Here is an 18,390-nt window from a genome sequence, read left to right as displayed (position 1 = left end):
ATCCTAGCTACTCCTCCCGTGTCACTCCACCTATTGTCAATTTGTTGAAAGTCTATGCGGCTTCCTTTTAATACTGCTTCTATTGTTTGAGCTCATATGAGTGCTTTGGGGAAGTCAGTCATATAATCTTAGGTTGTTCTATGGCCCCTATGTTAGCTCCAGTATTTTTTCCTCCACATGTGACTATGTTGATATCTGAGAGGGGGGATGTCTCTGGAAACCTTGGTTCCACACAAATCAAATTTCTCCCCTCTCGCATTTACACTCTTACCATATTGCAATTGTTGGGTCCCTATAATACTAGTGATTACCCCATTACTATTGTAGTTATACCCCTTATTTATATTGTTGTGCCCCTATTACCCCCATATTGTTATTTCTGTGCCCCATAGAATCCCTCTATTGTTATTTTTGCGGCTTTATATTATTATTGTTAGGTCGGCTGGATTATATTGTGACTCCTTAGACTCCTATATATAGAAAGGAGGTTTTGTCATTTGTATCATCCAAGAATTGTTCATTTATGTAATGTAAAGGAGGTTTCCCCCTCGAAGAGGCTGAATTCTAAGGCGTTGATCTATCTTTCCTATCTTTTCTTGAGCTGGTTTCATAACATTTGGTATCAGAGCTTTGGATTCTAGGGTTTCGCTGCTCCAAACGGATCATCGTGGCATTTTCGTTATAACTTTTTTTCTATGACGTTTCAGAAGTCGCAAAAAAAACCCATTTGATAAAAAATCGCGCTGAACCTTGGGTCCGATTTTCAGAGCTTTTCGCGCGATATTTGCGGAGATATGATCTGAGGAAGTTGGTCTTTTTGCAGACTCCTGAATTACATTCAAAACAGGTGACCTGGGGAAAATCGTCATAACTTTCTCTATGGGGATCAGATTGAAATTTCGTAAGAAGGTACAGAAAGAGGACGGACTTTAGTTTGTTTTGTGGGTGTTTCAGATTCAAAGGTTGAAACAGTGACTCGTGGCACGTCGTACAAGTTCGCTCTACTGAACTAGTCTAAAAGCAAGTCACTGTGGGAGATTTCACATAACTCTTCCTTGGAGAATCCAATCTGGCTCAGACTTGTGGCATTGGAAAGAGGACGCAGAAGGCTACTACAGGTAGTAATTTCAGAACTGGATGATCCGAAATTACAGAGATACATCAGATTCAATATCAGGCTTCTATAAAGTGAAAAAAGGTGTGTAGTTTTTTTTTAAATTTTTGTGTAAGCTTGGTTTAACGAAATTCAAAGGGCATAGTAAAGCATTATTATTGGTAACTGATGCCCCGAGGAAAGAAAATGCAAACACCTAGTAAGGAAACTGAAAGCTCTGGCATGACTCATGAAGAAGAGGAAGAAATGCTACATGATATATCAAAATTACAAGAACAAGTGCAACAAATGTCACGCTCACAAAAGCTAACAGAAGCTAAGATAAGTGGCGTGGAATCTAAGATAAAGGGCATGGAAGCCAAGATGGATGATTCGAAGACAGATTTGAAGAGAGACATGACAGATTTGAAGATAGATTTGAAGACAGACATGGAAGAATTGAAGAAGTTTCTACAAGAAAGGGTCATTAATGGTGAAAAGGTAGTAAAGGAAACTCATGATGAGAACAAAAGAAATGTTAATCATGATTCCATAGACGCTAATGTTGGATTGAAGAATCACCATATTCCAAAAATCGATATGAGGAAGTTTGATGGCAAGGATCCCGCTACATGGATATTACAGATGGAGCAATTCTTCGATCTCAATAATGTGCAAAATGCACAAAAGGTACGTATGGCAACTGTATATTTGGAACCAAATCAGTTTGTATGGTATCAATGGCTTTGCTCTCGTAAACAATTTATCACTTGGGCAATTTTTACGGAAGAATTGATAGCACATTATGAAGATACAAAAAGCAACACTTTTTTTAGCCAATTGATAAGTCTCAAACAAAAGGGTTCAGTAATGGAGCACATTGAGGAGTTCCAAAAATTGAACATAAGGGTAAAAGATATTCCAGAGGAGCATAGGATTGATGTGTTCATAGGGTCTTTAAAGGATAATATCCAACATGATGTTAGCCTTTGGGAACCTGATTCATTAGAGAAGGCATTCAGGTTAGCAAGAAAAATGGAAAGCAAAATTATGGCAACCAGGAAGCATACCACTCACAACTATAAAGACGGAAGTGTTGTTGCTCCTAGTCTTCCACAACCTATAAGGTTGACACCACAACAATTGGAAGAAAAAAGAGCAAAAGGGCTTTGTTACAGTTGTGATAGCAAATACACTAAAGGTCATAAGTGTGCTGAGAAGAAATTATTCTACATAGATTGTGAAGAGGAAGAAGAAAAGGAGCAAGAAAGGTCAAAAGAAGAAGATATACTCCAGGAACAAAGCCTAGATGAAGAACAAATAAATCCGACCATATCTTGTAATGCATTGGCGGGAATTACCACTCCTCAAACCATCAAGATAGAAGGACAAATCAAGAAGAAAAAGGTAATAGTGTTGATTGATTCAGGAAGCACCCACAATTTTATTCATTGTAGGGTAGCAAAAGAATTGAATTGCTTCCTATATCCAGCACCAGAGTGTCAAGTGATGATTGCAAATGGAGGAACAATAAATTGCTCTGGAAAGTGCCATAATATCAAGCTATCCATGGGAGAATATGTATTGACTAGCCCAATGCTTTCCATTCCAATGGGAGGTGCGGATGTTGTACTAGGAGTCCAATGGCTACAATCCTTGGGTACAATAGCTTTTAATTTTCAAGAACTTTTCATCAAATTTTCTACGGAAGGAAAGGAAGTTGAATTAAGGGGTATTGCAGGGAAACCAGGAAAGATAATCAGCTCTAATGGCATGACAAAGCTTCTAAAAACGGAGCAAAGAGGTGTCATTGCACAATTATGCTCGCTAGATGTTTCCACATTGGAATCATCTATTTCTCCAGATCTCCAAAAAGTCCTGGACAATAATCCCAAGGTATTTGAGACTCCTAAGGGTCTCCCACCTATGCGTGATCATGATCATGCTATTCATCTGATTCCAGGAAGTGTTCCTCCAAACATCAGGCCGTACAGATATCCCTATGTCCAAAAAAGTGAAATTGAACGTATGGTTGCAGAAATGCTAGAGGCTGGTATAATTCAACCGAGTCAAAGTTCTTTCTCAGCTCCAGTAGTATTGGTGCACAAGAAGGATGGATCATGGCGCATGTGTCCAGATTATAGGGAGCTCAACAAGCTCACTATTAAAGATAAGTTCCCCATTCCTGTTATTGATGAATTACTGGATGAATTGCATGGATCAATTTACTTCACCAAGTTGGATCTTCGTTCGGGATATCATCAAATCAGAATGAAGATTGAAGACATTCCGAAAATGGCATTTAGAACTCATGAGGGTCATTATGAATTTTTGGTCATGCCTTTTGGCCTTACCAATGCACCTTCAACATTTCAAGGTTTGATGAATTCAATTTTCAAACCATTCCTTAGAAAATTTGTGTTAGTATTTTTTGATGATATACTAATCTACAGCAAGTCTTGGAAGGATCATGTTGAACATGTTGACAGGGTGCTACAACTATTGGAGGAGAAACAATTATATGCAAAAAGATCCAAATGTTTCTTTGGAGTCCAGGAGGTGGAATATTTGGGTCATATTGTATCTCATGAAGGAGTTAAGGTAGACCCTAGCAAAATTAAAGCCATTAAGGAATGGAAAATCCCCACATCCATAAAGCATCTGCGAGGATTTCTTGGGTTGACAGGGTATTATCGCAAGTTTGTTAAGAATTATGGGAGAATAGCAGCACCTCTAACAACATTATTGAAGAAAGATTCATTTTCATGGACTCCGGAAGCAACAAAGGCCTTTGAACATCTTAAAGAGGCAATGTGCCAAGCACCGGTCTTAGCTACACCGGACTTCACAAAAACCTTTATTGTGGAATGTGATGCTTCAGGAAATGGAATTGGTGCTGTTCTAATGCAAGATGAAAGACCCATTGCTTTTGAAAGTCGTCCAATCAAGGGAAAGTTTTTAAGCAAAGCTATTTATGAGAAGGAAATGTTGGCAATACTCCATGCACTTAAGAAATGGTGACCCTACCTAATGGGAAGACACTTCAAGGTAAAAACGGATCATGATAGCCTTAAATACTTTTTAGAACAAAGATTATCCTCTGAAGAGCAACAAAAGTGGGTCACAAAGATGTTGGGTTATGACTTTGAAATCATCTACAAAAAAGGGAAGCAAAATGTGGTGGCAGATGCACTCTCAAGAAAGGATGAGGATGTGGAAGCATTGTTGTGTGCCATTTCTATTATCCAAATAGATTGGATAAACGAAGCAAGGGAGGAATGGAAGAATGACGAAAAAGTGTGGGCACTTATTCGAAAGCTACAACAAGATTCTAGTACTTCTGATACATTTAGCTGGCAAAATGATTCGTTATGGTACAAAGATCGCTTATACCTCTGTAAGAATTCCCAGCTAAAACAAAAGATTCTTATGGAATTGCACACTTCTCCCTTAGGAGGGCACTCAGGATTTTTAAAAACTTACCACAGGGTTAAGAAGGAATTTTTTTGGGATGGCCTTAAATCAGATATTCAAAAGTTTGTGGCGGAATGTTTGGTTTGCCAGCAAAATAAAGTTGAAACAATTAAGACACCGGGTCTATTACAACCTTTATCCATTCCAAGCCAACGTTGGGAGGAGGTTTCAATGGATTTTATCACAGGTTTACCCAAGTCTGAGGGAAAGAGTGTCATCATGGTGGTAGTTGACAGACTTACCAAGTATGCACACTTTTGTGCATTATCACATCCATTTAAAGCCAGTACAGTTTCTACTGCATTTATGGAAACAGTTCAAAAGCTACATGGAAACCCAAAGATTATTGTAAGTGACAGAGATCACATTTTCACTGGAAATTTTTGGACAGAATTATTTTCTTGTCTTGGTACTCAGTTAGCTCATAGCTCATCTTATCATCCTCAATCTGATGGGAAAACTGAGATAGTAAACAAATGTTTGGAAGGATATATTCGTTGCTTTGTATCTGATAAACAGACACAATGGGTCAAATGGTTGCCTCTAGCTGAATGGTGGTATAACACTTCCTTCCATACAGCAACAAAAATGACCCCATTTATGGCACTTTATGGGTATCAACCACCATCCATCACATCATATTTAAGAGAAAATTCTAAGGTTCAGGCAGTGGAACATCACATCGAACATCAACAACAAGTCCTCCAACTCTACAAAATAGAATGAAACAACAGGCAGATCAACATCGCAGTGAAAGAAGTTTTGATGTAGGTGATTGGGTATTCCTACGGCTACAACCATATAAGAAAATGTCCCTAAAGCAAGCTAAGAAGGATAATAAATTATCACCAAAGTATTATGGTCCGTACAAGGTGTTGCAAAAGATTGGTACTATGGCATACAAATTGGAGCTTCCTGTAGCTTCTCGATTGCACCCAGTTTTCCATGTTTCATGTTTAAAGAAGGTTATAGGTGACAAGCTCCCAATTCAAACAATATTGCCAGAACTTGACGAGGAAGGAAAAATTATATTGGAACCGGAAGCAGTCACAGAAACAAGAACTCGACAGCTACGAAATCGATCAATTTCAGAGTATCTTATCAAGTGGAAGAACTTATCCGCTGAAGATTCCACATGGGAGGATGAGAATTTTATGCAGAAGTATCCAGAACTACTCAAGCGTTGAGGACAACACTTTTTTGAAGGAGAGGGGCATGTTGGGTCCCTATAATACTAGTGATTACCCCATTACTATTGTAGTTATACCCCTTATTTATATTGTTGTGCCCCTATTACCCCCATATTGTTATTTCTGTGCCCCATAGAATCCCTCTATTGTTATTTTTGTGGCTTTATATTATTATTGTTAGGTCGGCTGGATTATATTGTGACTCCTTAGACTCCTATATATAGAAAGGAGGTTTTGTCATTTGTATCATCCAAGAATTGTTCATTTATGTAATGTAAAGGAGGTTGCCCCCTCGAAGAGGCTGAATTCTAAGGCGTTGATCTATCTTTCCTATCTTTTCTTGAGCTGGTTTCACAACAACAATCAACTCTAGATAATCCTCTATTGCATGTGTGTTGGCCCTGCACTGAGAACACCATGCTTTACTGGGTAGTGGAAAATATCGTGCAACATGCCCTTATTGATCATAGTTATAACATCGAACTGGGCCTCTGCCTCTTTTCCTACCTCCACTTGTTCCTCCCTGTCCTTATCCTTGAGGACTCTCATTGATTCAGAAGGTCGATCAGTCTAACCAGTCAACTATGGCATCTAGTGCCCTACAATGATCAATATGATGAGTTGTTGAAGCACAAAATTCTAAATAGGTGTTGTTTGGAACATTGGAGTATTTTTGTAGTGTTATACAAAGATGAGGGGAGTTCCCATATCCTCTACATATCTTATAGTACTCCATTTGTGTTGAACCTTGTTGATTCAGGAACACATGAAATTGGTTGCGCCCTATGTATAATCCTTGCATCCCTATTTGCACAACTCCTGAAGTGGGTGTAGATATAGGTGGCACCACTAGTGTAGATGTAGTATTTGGGCCTCGCAACCTTGGGCATTCTGTAGCAACATAGCCTTCCAATAAACAATTTTTACACCACACAATTGGTTGCATCGGTGATGCTGCCTGCAGATCCTTCAGCTTTTCTGTCATTTTCTCAATTTGATGTTGTAGACCTAATCTGGACGTATCATGAGGTGTTGCTCCCCCTGACACTGATGTGGATATCCTATCATATCTTCAATACGAGTTTGTTCCTATAGTGCATCTTGCGACGTATCAATTTTCCACTACCTCAATGGCATACAAGTGAGAGGCATTAATTCTTTGCTAAACCAGTATCGTTGATGATTTGGATTGACTAGGTTAGCCTAGTTTTTCAATTTCATCCTTGAATCTCTGCAACAAATCCCATGCGATATCTACTTCCTGCTGCTTTATCTCCCATAGTTTTGATGACCCCTATTGATTGGTCTGAGGGAGCTTATATTCTTGAACAAATTCTCTCTTAACATCATCTACAATTAGACTTTGGTGTAGCTTTAACCACTTTATGAACGATCTCAATTCTCTTTCTCTGAAAGTGGTTTGGAATTCAATTAAATTTACATCATCCAACATCTAGCGAGCCCTCCAAATGGCTTCTCACATATACCAATGATTCTCTACATCATCGTTCCCTTTTGCGAGAGAACTCAAGATACCTTTTGAATGATCACACCATATTTTTATTAAACTTGTGAAAGGAGTACAAATCCCCGTAACCCAGGCTGTAATGACACTTGCACATTCATACCACTATTACTAGTTCCATTTTTACTAGTGCTAGGTTTGTAATTTGCATGCACACTGTGAACTCTTATAGTTTTGATTAACTTGGATAGAAATTTATTAGGATTATGATAGAGCACTGGGAGAAGGTTGGGGAAGATACTATCTGAGCTTCGGGTAGGGAATTTTTTAATTCCTTTGAACACATCATCTTCAACAAATAGTCTCCTTATAAAAAAGTGCCCATTCCATCCAACGTTTCGATTTCTACTGGCACGAGTGGGTCCCTATCACCTTTTGTACCCACAGTTGTTCCAGTCGTCTCTTCTCTTTCTACTGGATGAACTTCCACAGTTTCTTCCTCTTCCATATCTCTTAAAACCGCTCTTGCTTGGTGTAAACTCTTTTGTTGCCTCTTAATTTCCTGTAAAGCCCTCACTTGTCATTTCTCAGCTATTTGCGCTCTCCTTTGCACCCTCAGATCCCTCTCCTTTCGAAAGTCATTAGTGTCCATTCTTGTGACATTTTCATAGTTCCCTGCTTTGTACAATCCCTCCCTTTATGTCTTCCCCTAATACTAGGCACTTAAGCTACCATGTTTTCATTCTGGAACACCAACAAGCTTTCTTCCACCATTAGAACCTTAATCCATAGAGGTATATCGTTCAGTAGCTTCCCTCGCAATTGCAACTTGAAAATAGTTTCAGATTCAGAAAGATATTGGTGACTCTCCACTATGAACTCAATAATGTATCCCTCCAGCGTGGTCTGCACCCAGAAATATGTGTCTTGCATCAGACCTGTGTCAAGCCAATGTAGCTCCATAAGATCTGCTTTAGTCCAAGCATGACGAGATGGGTTTTGTCCACTCATTTTTCCTTTTACTTGAAATCTCTGCAATCAGTTGTAAAGCTCTTATGGAAACTTGCACTAGAAGATATCATATTTATCACTAGCTAGTTTCGAGTATAGGATCTTTTCAAGTTCCTTAGACTTCATCGACGGAGTTGAGCTTGTTGAGAAACGAAGTAGTCTACTTTCTCATGCCACAAGTTTTGCAGCTATTTCTTAAATATCCTTGATACCATATTCCAAACCCCTTTATGAAATTTCAGGATCCCGAAAATAATATCATTTGTTGGCGTGAAAGTAGAAATAGGGTTGAGACCCTTTGTTCAGGCATAAGGGCCAACAACGCTTCATTGTAGTCTAGCACAACACCGTCATTTTCACATTACCCAAAATGGGTGACGAGTCTCACCCAAGGCATGCCATGACCTTAGGTAGATGGGGACCAGAATCTAGTATTGGGAAGAATCACATCATAGAGACAAGATTTAAATAGCTCTAAATCATACCACACAAAAGCATGATTGCAATAATTTATGCATGCTTGTCAAAGAAAGACTACTTAATTATACTCACATATACAAATTTTAAAGAGCTAGATTAACATTCAACTAATACACAATTGTTCCAATAAGAATTTTTCATCATTAGTCTATGCAAAAAAATCATTACATCCTGCACAAGGGCCTCTTTTCCAAAGTACATAATCTCAAGATAGATTGGTACAAAAGCATATAAAATAACAGACATAGAACACCTCTCCTAGCTCCACAACAACATTCTAGTATTATCTCCTTTCTGCCTTCTCACTCATCCTTCCTTATTTTTACGTGCCAACCTAGATTTCTAGTTCTTTTCAGGACCTCCACCTTCTTCCTTGCTCGATTGTTCCTATTACTCAGCTATCATTGTTCTTTTCTTGCTCGACTATGGATGGTACTTCCCATTGTTCCTCTAAAACTTCCAGTCTTTAGTGAGTTCCTTCATCTTTCTTGTTTGTCTCTCCCACATTTTTCCAACGACTTTCTACACCACTTCTTATCGACCTTCTCGATTATCGCCAAAACTTCTTAGTTCCTCAAAAATGAGGGCCCCAACATTAATATTAATTAATAATTATTCATCAACTAAGTTAATAATTAATAGGGTTTATATGCCTTGGGTTTATAATAATTTTCCCTTGGGTTTATAATCCCTTGGGGTTTTAGTATTATAACCTTCGGTTTATTATTCCCTTGGGTTTATAATTCCAATCTCTTGGGTTTATGTTCAACCATGTTCCAATGTTGCATTGTGAGAAACATTGTCTCAATATGAAAATAAATCATGGTTAACCATGGTCAATAACCATGGTGACATTGTGAGAAAGATTGTCTTATGGTCTAATGTCACATTGTGGCAACCATGGTCCAACATCACATTGTGACAAAGATTGTGTCAATATAAAAACAAATCACGGTTAACCATGCTTATTTTAGGGCTTATCATGTTTATATTAGGGTTTATATAGCTTGGGTTTATAATATTAATCACTTAGGTTTTTTAGTATCAATCCATTGGGTTTATAATACCAATCGCTTGGGTTTATTAATCTAAGGCTTCGTATTCCTAAGGTATAATATTATTTGTAGGGTTTATAATATTAAACCATAGCCAACCATAGTTATGTTAGGGTTTTGTTGATGGTCTTGAATGACAGCATCAACATTGGGGGAAATGACCCAGTCGGGACCTTAGAATAGATCCTTTTCTGTTTGGGATGATGGCTCTGACTAGAATTATGGGACCAATTTCCCTTTATATAAAATTATATGAAATAGATTGAATAAAAATATAATGTTCTAATATAACTAAAAACTGAAATAAATATTAATATGTTGTTACCTATACCAAGTATGTTGTCGGTATATGAAATTAATTTATTTCATAATTGTCACAACAATGTAGATCATCCTACAACTATGAGGTTAACATGGAGAAAGATAACTAATTTAATTAAATAGTCAATTAAATTAGTTTGTTAAATCGCCACATATACTGAGATCTCATTATTCGGATATAATTTATAATTTCAATCAAACACATCAATAGTGATAATGAACAATTGATTTAACACATATATTATGAACAAAATTAGAATTCCATTCTACCCTAAGAAAAAGAACAAAAAAAGGATAATGGTACCTGATATATCATTGATCTTGTCATTATAGAAAGGTCATGGTCCAACTTCACATTAAGAAAAATTTTAGTTACAATAGTTCAAGTTAAGCTTTCTTTTTGAAAAATTCAGAGCCCCTTCTCCTCTCTGAGACAAGGGATTTATAGTCTCTTAATAAAATACAAAGATAGAAAATAGAATAACAACCTCAAGAAGTTTCAAACAAAAGTAAATGAAAGGAACCAGAAGGAACATATTTAGAATTAGTTACAACATATTATCTAAGCTTGGGAGGAAGACCGTTCTGCGATTCGCTGTTGCAACTCATAGATATCAATCATATTCTGCAATTCAGATGGATACTTGGGTTTATCCGCATTTGGCTTATGAAGATCACATCTCTTAATATTGGCATCATTTGTGTGCTAGTGTTTGATAAGCATCAGAGCATAATCCACTGACTTTATGGTTTGACTAAAAACTGCCAATGGCTCTTCAAGTGGATTTCGGTCAGTTGATCGATAATCTCGGCCCATTTCTTGGAAGATTCTTGCCACATTTTAGTCAACAATTTGATATTGGGTAATTTCCCTTGGGACAACTCAAGATGAGATTAGCTTGGAACAAATTATAGCTGACTTCTTCAATAATATTAGTTGAAATATCCCGTGCATTATAAATTGTTGCTTCCACTTGCTTAATGTGATTTTCCCTCTCTTTGAAAACAATATCTTTATGGGATTCTTTAATTTTGGGAAGATTGGGTAATCTTTGATTTGCACATTCTTGCAATGTCAAGAAACCAAAAATTTTATCCTCTATATCTTCAAAGTAATTTTTAATATTAGATAGTTGGTCTACCAGGGAGCTAGTTGTCATTTACTAATCATGAATAATTTCCAACTCCTGATAAAAGACAATCTATTATTGGGTTATAAAAGTGTTCAACTCTTTAGCCTCCTTCTTAAATTCAGTCAATTTTGGATTGGCACTCAGATGTTCAATCCTTCTCTGCAGCTCTTGAATTTGTGAATCTCAGGAATGTATATAAACATCATACTAGGACCTCAGAGAGTCGAACCTACTCCGAAGCTCTGTGAAGTACACCTGCCAATGTTCTGTGATCTTTTACTTTTCAGTTTCAATGCTCTGTTCTAACAAAGAAATTATTTTCTCTTTCTCCTTAAGAAATGGTTGCACCTCTATGGATTTGTCAATAGTAGCTGAAGCATAGGCACCTACAGATTGGGTAAGCCTACCTAATCCCTATATAGGAGTTGTTATAGATCCTTTCCATAAGACTTCAAAAGATGCATTGCTAAGAACTAGAGCCTGGGAATGGTCAATTTTTATGTTCTTTCTCTCCCACTTTACCACAACTTTGTGTTGAGTGCTGTAAAATATGTCCAGCGGAGAAATCTCCTCGATTATTAAAAAAACCTAGAAAGAAGGGAATGTCGGTATGATTTCTACATATTTATCATCCAAAGGCTTCTCAGGAACCTTTTTTGTTATCAGAGTCTATTCAAGGTTGTTGAAAGTGTCCTGAACCTTCATTTGTGGAGGAGTCTTAGCAACTTGAGATTCATCAACCTTAGAATTAAGAGCTTCATTGTATTCTTCCCATATTTCTTCTAAACTAGCATTAGGCACAAAATCTTGTACTTGAGAAGAAGAAGAGGCAACTATTTCTCTTGGTTGAGAAGTATCAATGATTCTGTAGAACCAACAATTACGGCATCATTGGGAACAATCTTCTCCTGAGGAATTTGTAATGAAGTTTTGCTAGCCTTGAGGCCCTGTACTGAGTGAATTGCTTCATTTCCTTAGAAGTTAATTGTTTCTCTTCTCTGTGTGCAACCATTGAATAAGAAGAAGCACACTCAAACAAATCATCAAAATTATCGGGCTCATGGGAAAATTGTCTGATACTTGATGCAGCTATAATCTTTTAACCACTTGGTGAGGATCATATTATTTGTTGAGTATAGTAGGAAACCGAGATCCTAAATTCCCTTTATTTCAGTCATTACATGCTTATAGTTATCTAAGGCATATATACCAAACTAGGTTGGAAAGATAGGCCACATATTTTTATTAGATTCCTTCAAAACTTTACAAATACCATTACCCACAGTCTGATGGGTTGTCTCTCTAGTAAGACATTTATGAGGAATGAATAGAGGTAAAACGTTAGGTTTGGCTATACTTCCATAAAATCTAACTGTAGATATCTGAGGAGCCCTTTTATTAAAGATAATATGAAATGTTGATAACATGACCCCATGAAATTTTTTATAGAAATGTGGTTTATATTTGGAATCCCAAATAATATAATGATAAATATCAATAGGGGTTTGATCTTCCAGAGTCCACTTCCAACCCATAGATGAAAAGTCCATGGGAAAACAAAGGTCGCCCATGATATAAGTACTCATATAGAAAGGCGAGATTGTATTCTTAGAAACTTTACGCTTACTTCTAAAAGCCAAGATATGGGTAGCTAAATTATTTGCAAGTATATTAACCCAATAAAAATTATACCCCTTTGAAGCCCCATCTATAATAGGTACCCATTGTTCAAGAAATTTCTATAGATTAGGCTGTGCATAAAGCCTACACATCATAGAAGCTATCTAAGAATAAGGACTAGCAAGAGAGTCTATAGCATACTTACTTCTTTCTTCTCACTTGTGTTTGTTTGGATCCTTTCTCCATGCTTTAATTGGCTATGACGCATGTTCATGCCCTTTAAGAAACGCCTCAATGTATTTCTTATCATATTTTCACTATGGCTCAAGCAGATGGTACATCCTCCATAAGTCCTCACTCGCAAAATATCCGATGACTGTTTGCTTATTTGTAGCAATTCCCCTATTAGAAATACTCATATTATCTATGACCCACCTAACCATATCAGTATAGGGAAGAATTTTAGGTCTGGCTGCAATTCTATGTAAGAAATAATTTTCCACATCGTTGTAGGTTATATTTGAAACTAGAGTAGAATCATCAACAATTACTATCCTCTAAGTAACCCTGTTTCCTTCATCTTCAAAGAGTGTGTGTATCGCTTCCCATGAATATTGTACATTATCTTTAGAACAAACTATAGAATCAGAAAACAACCCCGACATAACAATCTTTTCTTTAATGCTTTCGATTGAAGGAGTGGCAGATTGTTGCTATGCTACAATTTTCTTCTTTCCCTTCCCTTCTTTTGAGATATCTTTTTTTTTACGGTGATCGGAGCTAGCTTGTAGTAGAAAAAAACAGGGATTAGAAAAACAGTTCTCTTAAGAGAGGACTTAGCGCAAACAATGAAATTTCACAATAGCAATCTTTCATATAAATTGGATCTTCATAAAACCGAGGTGGAATGAATGAAAGCAATTAAAATTTTGAAAACAATAAATCTCCACTATCAAACATTAAGTTCACAAGTGTGAAATCATGTGGTGTTTCCAAGTCAATACATCGGAGGAATTATATCAGAGAAATATATCGGAGGACTGCATTAGAAAGTTACGATAATCCAAACTTTCGATGTGAAAATTTTTTGATATAATATGGTCTAGAGGAGTGAGGGATATCAGAGAAATCATATTGGAGGTTTCATATCAGGGATTTTGAGTGAAAGACTTCTGATAAAAAGTTTCGATGGAAATATCAGAGTTATTAGATATCAGTGGTATAAGATATTGAAGGTGCAACATGATAGAACTTATGATATGAGATGTTCTGATAGAATAAATAATAATATTGGGACTGGCAGTTAATTATAATATTCATTTATGTAAAAGTGCGCAAGTATTTTGTAAACATTATCAAAAACCCTTTATACAAATATTTTAATAAAGCAAGCATCAGATAGAAAGACATCAGAGAGGAGATTTATCGTAGAATTCTTAAAAAGGAAGTTACGATATAATAGACTTTTGATTGAAGTCTTCCTGTATAGCTTTGACTTTGAGAGTGAGACCTATCAGAGCTTAAGTTTATCGTAACTTATTTAAGGTGCAGCTTTGGTATATGAAGTTCTAATAAAGTAAATACTTCAACCCTATTAAACTTTACAACTAATTCAAATATGTTCCAACTTTATTAAAATCAAACAATTTTATTAAAAGAAATGAAGGGCACCCATTATTTCTTGATAACTAAGTATAAAAATGGGGTGTTATGAATGCCACAATGAGTTTATAATGTTTATTTCGGGTTTATATATCTTGGGTTTATAATATTAATCCTTGGGATTTAATGTTATTCCCTTGGGTTTTTAGTATTAATCCCTTGGGTTAATTATTCCCTTCAGTTTATAATATCGATCTGTTGGTTATATTAATCTAAGGGTTCATATTCCTAGGGTATAACATTATTCATAGGATTTATAATAATAGTTGTCAGGTTTAATATAAATCCCTTGGGCTTATAATTATCGTCAAGAATGGTCAACAATGGTCCAACATAACATTGTGACAAATATTATCTCAATATGAAAATCAACTATAGAAAACCATTGTCTACCATCATCGACCATGGTCAATCATGGTTAACCATGGTCCAATGTCACATTGTAACAAAGATTGTCTCAATATGAAAATCAACCATGGTCAACCACAGTCCAACATCACATTGTGACAAAGATTGTCGCAATATGAAAAATAATCATGGTCAACCATTGTCCAATGTCATATTGTAACAAAGATTGTCTCAAAATGTAATTCAACCATGGTCAACCATGGTGAACCATTGCCCAACATCATATTGTGACAAAGAATGTCTCAATATGGTAAATCAACCTGGTCAACCATGGTGAGCCATGATCTGCGGTGAACCATGGTCCAACCATCGTTAAACATGTTCAATCATGGTCAACCATGGTCTGATATCACATTGAGGCAAAGATTGACTCAAAATGGAAATCAACCATGGTCAACCATAGTCCAACATCGCATTTTCACAAAGATTGTCTGAATACGAAAATTAATGATGGTCAACCATGGTCGAATGTCACATTGTGACAAAGATTGTGTCAAGATGAAAATAAACCATGGTCACATTATGAAAATGATTGTCTCATGGTCCAACGTCACATTGTGACAACTATGGTCAACCATGGTCAATGATGGTCCAACATCGCATTGTTACAAAGGTCATTTAATTATGAAAATCAACCATGTTTATCTTAGGGTTTATAATATTTATCTCAAGGTTTATATCCCTCGGGTTTATAATATTAATTATTTGAGTTTAATATAATTCCATTTGATTTTTTCATATTAATCCTTTAGGTTTATTAATATAAGGGTTCATATTCCCTTGGTATAATATTATTAATAGGGTTTGTAATATTAATCCTTGGGTTTAATATAAATCCCTCGGGTTTATAATCATCATCAACCATGGTCCAACATCACATTATGACAAAGATTGTCTCAATATGAAAATCGACCATGGACAACCATTGTCAACAATCATCAACCATCGTCAATCGTGGTCTACCATGGTCCAACATCACTTTGTGACAAATATTACCCCTTAATGAAAATAAACCATGGTTAACCATGGTTGATCATGGTCAATGATGGTCCAACGTCGCTTTGTGAGAAACATTGTCTCAATATGAAAATCAACCATGGTATAATGTCGCTTTGTGAGAAAGATTGTGTCAATATGAAAATAAACCATGGTTAACCATGTTTATTTTAGGGTTTATCATGTTTATCTGAGGGTTTATTTACCTTGGGTTTATAATATTAATCCCTTGGGTTTTTAGTATTAATCCCTTGGGTTTATAATATCATTCCTTTGGGTTTATTAATATCATATTCCTAGGGTATAATATTATTCATAGGGTTTATAATATTAATCCATGGTCAACCACATTTATTTTAGGGTTTATAATGTCTATCTTAGGTTTCATATACATTGGATTTATAATATTAATCCATTGGGCTTAATATTATTCCCTTGGCTTTATAATATCGATCTATTGGGTTTATTAACCTAAGGGTTCATATTCCTACGGTATAATATTATTCGTAGGGTTTATAATAATAAACATTGGGTTTAATATAAATCCCTTGGGTTTATAATCATTGGCAAGCTTGGTCAACCATGGTCCAAAGTCACATTGTGAAAAAGATTATCTCAATATGAAAATAAACCATACACAACAATCGTTAACCATTGATGACCATGGTCAATCGTGGCCAGCCATGGTCCAACATCACATTTGACAAGGATTGTCTCAATATGAAAATCAATCATCGTCAACCATGTTCCAACATCACATTCTAAGAAAGGCTATCTCAATATGAAAATAAATCATGGTCAACCTTGCTGAGCCATGGTTTGGCATTGTAACAAAGATTGTCTGAAATCGTAAATCAACCATGGTCGTCTATGGTGAACCATGGTCCAATGTCATCTTCTCACAAATATTGTCTCAATATGTAAATCAACCATGTTTTTTGGTCGACCAAGGTCCAACCATCATCAACCATGTTTAATCATGGTCAACCATGGTCCAATGTCACATTGGGACAAAGATTGTCTCAATATTGAAATCAACCATTGTCCACTGTCACGTTTTCACAAAAATTGTTTGAATATGAAAATCAATCATGGTCAACCATGGTCCAACGTCGCATTGTGACAAAGATTGTGTCACTATGAAAATAAACCATGGTCACATTGTGACAAAGACTGTCTCATGGTCCAACGTCACATTGTGACAAAGATTGTGTCAATATGAAAATGAACCATGGTCATCTGTGATCAATCATGTTTATTTTAGGGTTAATAATATTTATCTTAGGGTTTATATACCTTGGGTTAATAATATTAATCCCTTGTATTTATAATATTAATCCCTTACCTTTAATCTTATAACCTTGGGTTTATGGTTAACCATGGTCCAACATTGTATTGTGAGAAATATTGTCTCAATATGAAAATCAATCATGGTAAGCTATGGGTAATAACCATGATCACATTGTAACAAAGATTGTTTCATGGTCCAATGTCACATTGTGACAACCATGGTCAACGATGATCTACAATGGTCCTACATCACATTGCTACAAAGATTGTGTCAATATGAAAATCAACCATGGTCAAACATTGTAAACCATGTTTATTTTAGGGTTTATAATATTTATCTTAGGGTTTATATACCTTGAGTTTATAATATTAATTCTTTGGGTTTAAATATTATTCCGTTGGGTTTAAAATCTCTCAGGGTTTTAGTATTAATCCCTTGAGTTTATAATATCAATCCCTTAGGTTTATTAATATAAGGGTTCATATTCCTAGGCTATAATATTATTCATAGGGATTATAATATTAATCCTAGGGTTTAATATCAATCCTTTGGGTTTATAATATTAGGGTTCATATACCTTACAGCTTGGGTTTATCTTAGGGTTTATGTACCTTGGGTTTATAATATTAATTCCTTAGGTTTAATATTATTCTCTTGGGTTTATAATCCCTTGGTTTTATTATTCTCTTGGGTTTATAATATCGATCCCTTGGGTTGGGAGAGGCTGGAGCGAGAGAGGTAATCCTTAGCCCTGACAGAGAAATAAGAAAAACATTCGCCTCAGGACTAGGAATATCCACAAATCACTAGGCGGAAGAATATGCATTGTGGAAAGGATTAAGGTTGGTGCTAGCTGTAGGAATTACAAATATAACAATTTTGGGAGACTCCCAGATAACCATCAAAAAGTCTATGAAGTGGCTCAAAATCAAGAACTCATATCTAAATCCAACAATTCAAAGAATAATATTATTATTAGATAAAAAAGAAAATGTAAGCATGGTAGGAATCTCCTATTTTTGGGTTTACATGTCCATTATTCACCTCGCTATGAGGGGAGGGTAGCACAAGATTCGAACCCAAGATCTCCGGTTCGGTGAGACTTCATTCCATGGCCATTGCCACTTAAGCTACACCAGGCGAACATTATTATTAGATAAATTTAATTGCTTAGAACTATATCATACTAAA

The sequence above is a fragment of the Pinus tabuliformis genome, chromosome 1_2 (assembly GCF_031772625.1).
Source record: "Pinus tabuliformis cultivar Carrire ecotype Pingquan chromosome 1_2, CPIR1, whole genome shotgun sequence".
NCBI lineage: Eukaryota > Viridiplantae > Streptophyta > Pinopsida > Pinales > Pinaceae > Pinus > Pinus tabuliformis.
This window is presented reverse-complemented; position numbering follows the sequence as displayed.